Source organism: Elephantulus edwardii, unplaced genomic scaffold (genome assembly GCF_000299155.1).
Source record: "Elephantulus edwardii isolate Elephantulus edwardi_28Jun2011 unplaced genomic scaffold, EleEdw1.0 scaffold00443, whole genome shotgun sequence".
Taxonomy (NCBI): Eukaryota; Metazoa; Chordata; class Mammalia; order Macroscelidea; family Macroscelididae; genus Elephantulus; species Elephantulus edwardii.
The window spans coordinates 170538-177534 of NW_006400193.1; the positions used below are offsets into that span (position 1 = coordinate 170538).

General features: G+C 40.5%; 1 pseudogene; it reads right to left on the reverse strand.

Moving 5' to 3' along the window:
• Positions 1–1801: 1801 nt before the first annotated feature.
• Positions 1802–3071, reverse strand: LOC102857269 (annotated as a pseudogene).
• Between the last annotated feature and the right edge of the window lie 3926 nt (positions 3072–6997).

Consider the following 6997-nt stretch of genomic DNA (forward strand, 5'->3'; position numbering starts at 1 on the left):
GCATTGGAACAGATGAAAGAACTGTCCAAAATGAATATATGGTTAGGCATTATATATAGGATAACAGTCCAGAATAAGAGATATATTATTGCAAAGAGGACTGGGGGACTGGGGGAGGGGAGTGGAGAGGTAGTTAATTATACAACAATGAATGAATTTTTTTTTTAAAATGAACTTGGGACGGGAGAAGGAGGATGAGGGAGCAAACTGTGCAAGAATGAATGAATAAAAATCTAACGTCTGTAAATGTTTGTTAAAATAGTAATTAAAACAAAATTTTATTTAATAAAAATAAACCAAAAAATCCTAGTTGTACTTCTTCTAAGACAAATTTGTTCTTTTGACAGTCCATGGTACAATCAATACTCTTCATCATCACAATTCATAGCAATTCAGAGGCATTGGTTCTTTTTTGGGTTTTTTTAGTACAAACATCCCAGCAACAGCACATGGTGAGCAGCTGCTGATGGCATAGGTGCTTTATTCCCGGGGAGAACAAGGATGAGGAAGGCTGATGAACAGTCCTGGCTCCAGACACAGGATGCTCGTGGTCTCTGGCCAGGCATGGTTCACTGGGAAGACACCACAGTCAATCACAAAGTCATGAGAGTGCCACACAAGCCTAGCCTAGCTTCTGGCCCAGGAACCACAGGCACCCGGGGCAGGTCCCCTGCACATCTGTCATTACACTATACAAGATGAGGCTGTACATGAGTTAATTACAAATGAGTCATATTTACAAAAATCTGTACACACATTTGAAAAACTCACACAATTGTAATCTATGTACCACAAGTTGCTAGACCAAAATATTACAAATGGGATAAAATTATAATTTCTCTTCTCAATTCTTTTCAAAAGGATTAGTATTTTAAAATCACATATGCTACTTTCCTTAGCAAGACCCATGAAGAGACTGAGCAGACCTATCTCTCCTTGAGCCCCCAGAGGCCTTGAGTCAGGAAAGGGCCCAGCAAGGGACACTTCCCAGGGCTGAGGCAGTGGCAGGGAGCCAGCCCACAGTGCAGAACAGAATACGAAAACAGAGGGAGGAAGATGTCTTTGGCTAAAACTTTGGCGTCAAATAAAAGGGGCAAACAGAATGAAAACATACAGCCTCACCAACCAGGTTAGGGCAGAGCAGGGGCAAAGGGACCATGAAGGCTGGCTCCACCAAGGGTAAGGACCAGGACTAGGCATATGCCTAGAGGGTAGAAATTTCTGTTTCAACCAATTGAGTGTGCCTGAGGGGCCAGGTAGGGAGTTCGTGCAAGAAAAGGAACAGGGAGGGAAGAGTAGGTGGGCCAGATGGGCCCCAGCCAGCTCATCAAGTAACTAAAGTGGATGTAGTGCAAATGTCACAACCAAGTACTATGGACATACTACCTGCTTGTTTTAAAGGTCACGTGGCAATGTGTGGCCAAAGGCAGGATTCCTTTTCCTCATCCTGGATGTCTGTATCCTCAGCCACAGAAAGAACCCAACTTTTCCCAGTGTGTGTAGGTCAGGGATGACAGCACCCTGCCTCCTCATGTTAGTTGAGTTTCCGGGTCCAGACATCAAGGCTCAGAGTTTGTGCTTCTCTTTGCAATCAGTTTTCCCTGCTGGTTGGTGCCTGCCAGCTGAGGATGGACAGAGGAATAATCTGGGCCCTCAGCACGTCTAAGAACTACCTCAGGGTATCACAACAGCCCTTCAACACTGGCAAGGTGTCCAACAAAGGTGTTGAGGGTGGCACATGGAGGCCCACTGAGCAAAATATGGTTTTCAGTTCCACAGGGAAGAGGGACACATAGGAGAACTAGGAGAGTTCTGTTACTCTCAGGTGGGCACCAGGCCAAGGTGGGCCATACAGTGTCACTGAGGCAATGTGGTTATTTTGCATGACCTCAAAGATCATCTGGATCATCCGCTGAAGACCAAAGCAGAACGTGGAGCCAAATGGATTGGTGTTATTTGGGGAGCATGACCTGTACAGGACCACAGGCTTCTCCACAGGGTGGCCCAGGAGCTCCTAGATGTTGTCCCACTTGCTGTACATTATACAGGTTTCTGTCTGACCATCTGTGTTTTCTTTCTTTATGGCTAGTGGGATCTTGAACTCACAGCAGTGGTAAATGTTAAAATTATAATGCCCAGGGTAGTTGGTATGTAAGACAAACTTCTTTACTTCTTTACCTTGTGTGTATTTGCACCCCGAGAGTAAAGTAGTTAAAAAAGTAGTCATTGCACTTGGATGGGACTTGCTTGTAAGGGGAGGGAGAATGGATTTTCATCTTATCTTCGGACTTATAGAAGATCTTGTGTGGAGAGCCAAGCATGCTAAGAACATCTTGGCAGGAATCACCAAAACACACCGAATGTTCAAATACTCGCATCTTGGCATCTGTCAACAGGCTGGGTCCACAACCTGCAGCAAGTAGGCGAAGTTGTAAACCTAAGGGTCTAGTTCCATGGCGAAGAACATCTACACTCTCAGCATACACATTGCCCAGGAAACAACTCAGGGGCCTCACAGGAGCCTTGGTATCCTGTAGGCTATTTCCACTAAAGATGTACATTTGTTTCACAGTTGCTCCATGAGGAATCTGCAGAGAAGCTAGGCCATGGGCAAAATTGGACTCATGCTTGGGAGCCTCAGTCCACTAGTCTAACTGAAATGAGAAGGACAGTCCTCTGAAGTTGAGGTGGAAGAGCTGCTCAGCAAGTTGTACTCTCCTGGGTGAGTTGTGCCAAAAGACTGGTCAATCTGCTCAATGGTAGGAGGTATGGCCTGAGAGTTAGAATGCACATCACAATATTTTAATTTTACTTTAGTCACATCATACACTTCAGTCACCTTAAAGTCTCTGATTGAAAGCATCAAATAGTAGTTTGATCCTGTCCTGAGTCAGGTTGGGGATGAGGTCATGGCTTAGAGAAGACTGCTCACTGTAGATAACCTGAACATTTTGGATGATGCTACAGTGCTTCTGAAAAATGGTTACTGCTTGAGCCAGAGGCCTTTCCAGTGTGAATTCCCATTGCTCATTCCCCAGAGAGCACTCTGGTACCACCTCCAGATCCAGCATTGGTTTGACTCGCTGGGCCGGGGGTAGCCTTCATGCGGCAATGCAGACAGAACTGGAGCTCAGTTAACCTCACCAGCGACAGCCAAGGAAATGAGGCATTGGTTCTTTGATCTTCCTTGCTCATTGTCCAACCTTCACATGCATACAAAACAATTGAAAATACTATAGCTTGGGTCAGATACACCTTAATCTTTAAAGTGACAACTTTGCTCTCTGGCAGTTTGAAAATCTCTTCAGATTTGGCCAAAGCACACATGTCTTGATGTTCCCCCCCCTTACCTTCTTTTAAAACATTATACTAGTTTATTTACAAAATTAAAATACATTGTTCTCCAGAACAGATTCTTCCAATTTCTTTCACCTCCATCACCCATCAAATTGTACAATGTCTTGATTTCTTGGCTGTTGTTTCCATTGGTATTGTTTGTGGATCCAAGGAATGAAATCTTTTAAAATTCCAATTTTTTTTCTCCCTTTATCATAATGAATAGAAGAATTCTAGTTGGCCAGTCAATAGAGGGGGATTAGCTGATGGCTTAGTGGTAAGGATTCATGCTGCCAACCCAAATGTATGTGCTTCAAAGCTGTTCTTCAGGAGAAAGATGGGTGATCACCTCGATAAGATTTACTGCCTCTAAAAACCTGCTCGAAGGTCAGCTATGAGTAGGTTCTAACCTGACCATATGTAGCAACAGTCAGTAGGGGCTTTTGCTGCTAACCCAGCAGCCAGAGGGGTCTCTGTCAGTTTGAATCCATCAGCATGTCCATTGGAAAAGGAAGGACAATCACTTCCCATGCAATTTATAGCTTCAGAAACCCAGTGAAGGGGCAGCTATGAATTGATTAGAACTCAAAGGTAATGTGTGAGTGAGTCATTTTGTTGTTTGCCCATTGGTGTATTTCTGAGGATTTTTGTTTTCTTGATGTTGAAGTGGAAATACACAGACTCACTCTACCAAAAAGAATTGGTGGATGTTTAACCATTTTAGGAAGTAGTATATGATCAGAACCAATGATAATTAAGGAAGAAGTTCATAGTATTCCATTGTGTGAATGTACCATAATTTCTCAATCCATTCCATTGTGGTTGGTCATTTGATGATTTTGTAAATTATTACCTAACATGGGAGGGACTAGAAAGCATTATGCTAATGCAGTCTCATAAAGACAAATACCTTAAAAGACCATTATTGTAGAGGATCCGACAGGGAGGGGGCTTAATCATAGGGTCACACAATTTGATGGGTTGAGGGATGGGTGGGAAAGAGGAAAGGGGGAAGATTCACGGTGAAAATGTATAAAAACTTTATGAACTTTGTTAAGTAAGCCATTGTAAAATAAAATTCTTAAAAAAGGAAGAATATCAAGCCGGCTTGAAAGCAATGGCAAGAAAAGAAAAAGAAAATCCTCCATGAATTGACAGAATACTAATTGAAGTGTTTAAGTAATCAGGTGCAGCCTTACACACACACACACTTTGTCATCTATGCTAAGAGATTTGGAAGTCAGATACCTAGCCAACTAACTAGAAGAGTTATCTGTGCCTATTAAAAAAAACCCAAAAAACAAAAAACAACAAAAAAGACTGTTGAATGTACCACAGACTGCCAAAAGAACAAACAGGTCTGACTTGGAGAGGGTGAAACCAAGCTGTTTCTTGAAGGCAAGGATGTAGAAACTCTGTCTAAGATACTTTGAACATGTAGTCAAGAGGGACCAGTCAATGGAGAAGGACATCATGCTTGAAAGGGTGGAAAGACAACTCCAGAGAGGAAGATCGTGGATGAGATGAATTGACACAATAACTGAGGTAATGGGCATAGTTGTGTTGGAGACAGTGAGACTGGCTCAGGACAGGGCAGGGTTCAGAGAGCTATTGTACATAGTGTCATTGTGCATTGTTGGGACTAGATGGCCTTAAGGGCTCCTTTATATCTTTTCAAACAATGTGACACTTCAGGCTCAAGGAAAAATAAACCTAAACAAAACCTTTCTCTTTTTAAACAGCTTATGCTGGCTTTGTTATAGAAATAAGTTGACGGTTGTGTAAGGCTGAACTGAAATTTTATCTATCATAGCTTCTTTAACACTTTATTACATTTAATAGCATACATGGCTGACTCTCCCAAAAGAGAGTAATCCCATCAAGGCAGTAACAGGGCTTAATGGATGTTTGCTGGATGAAGTGGTGAATTTAAAATTACTTCATCAATTATTTGGCTCTTCAACAATTAGAGTACAAATGGTTCAAAATTATGTATTTACACTTTCCTTTTTTAGTCTGCTTTTGCTTATACACCTACTTCTCACTATTTTCCTTATCTAACATCACATTTATAGCAACAATAAAAGATCTACTGTCCAAAGACTTTGCACATTAGCAACATACTTCTGTCAGTAAAGTCACATGGAGGTATAAGGTGAGTGCAGTGATGGCTGTGAGGGTTGGGATTATGTGTTAGCTTGGTTGAGCCATGGTTCTCAGTAGTTTGGCAGTTATATGATCACACAATCTGGCATTTTGTAGTGGTGGCAATTATGTGATGCATCCTTCATTTTGTTATTTGATCATCCTCTTTTTTTCTTTTTAAAGAACACTGATTTTTCACATGACTGAATCTTTGGAGTTTTGCCAATTTGGTATATGAGGAATAGTTGTTAGATGTTATCAAATTAAACCTCATAGCAACCCTTGTACAAACCTAACAATTATTTCTATGTTTGAGCTCATTGTTGCAGACATTTTCTCATTTCATCTCAATAAAGGACTTTGTTTTTCATTGACACTCTACAAAGCATTATGTCTTCCTCCAGGGACTGATCCTTCCTGATAATATCTCCAAAGAAATGTTGCTATTATGGTTGTTGTTATTAGGTGCCATAAAGGTGAATACAGGTCTTGGTGACACTATGAACAGCAGATATGAACCCTGTCTTAATCTATGTCAATTTAATAGTTTCTGACATACTCGAGTCCATTGCTTGAGTATAAAAGGAATGTTGTTGTTGTTGTTATGTGCCATCAAATCGTTTGAGAATCATAGTGACCCTATGTCCAATAACCCTGAAACCGGCTCTATCCTGTGCCAACTTTACTTTCTCTGACACATATACTCTCATTACCCCATGTATACAAATATATGTAATTTGCAATTTCTGTAATGGATCCTGGTACAATTTTGTCTCTTCTACTAGATGATAAGATCTTTGAAAACATAGATGTTATAATGAAATGAGATTAAGTATATACAATATGTTTCAGGTCACAAAGAAGTCAGTGTAATAGGACTAATGTGAAAAAGATGGAGAACAGTACAAAATGAAGGTCCAATGCCACGGGCTGCTCCAGTCAGGAGGGGCTTATAAGCCTGAGGTCTAGGGTCTCAAAGAGGGAACACGAAGGTGGGTAGAAGTTCGGCGAAGGGACGATGAAAGAACACGAGACAAACAGTCAAGTGATCTTGATGATTTTAATTCTGAGTCACTCTAATTCCCTTTCTTTCTTTCTTTCTTTCTTCCTTTCTTTCTTTCTTTCTTTCTTTCTTTCTTTCTTTCTTTCTTTTCCTTTTCCCTTTCCTTTCTCTCCTTATTATATTTAGCATGATACATTTATATTCCATTTTTACAATTAGAGGCTTAATCAATAGCCAGAAAAACAACAAAAGTAAGAATAAAGTTTACATTATTTTCTTGCACACAACTATTTTTAATGGTCATGGTTCCTTGAAAAGCATGAAAGGCTATTCTTAATGATCATGGTTCCTTGGTAATTGGAGAGCCTGGTAGACAATGGCTTTTCGCTTAAACATTTTCTTTTTAAACCTGTTCTTCAACTTGTTTGGTAGCAAAGTTACAAAGTAAAAAAGTTACATTTTAAATTTAAGCTGATACATTTTACGTTTTTAGCTAAATTTACAATATTATTT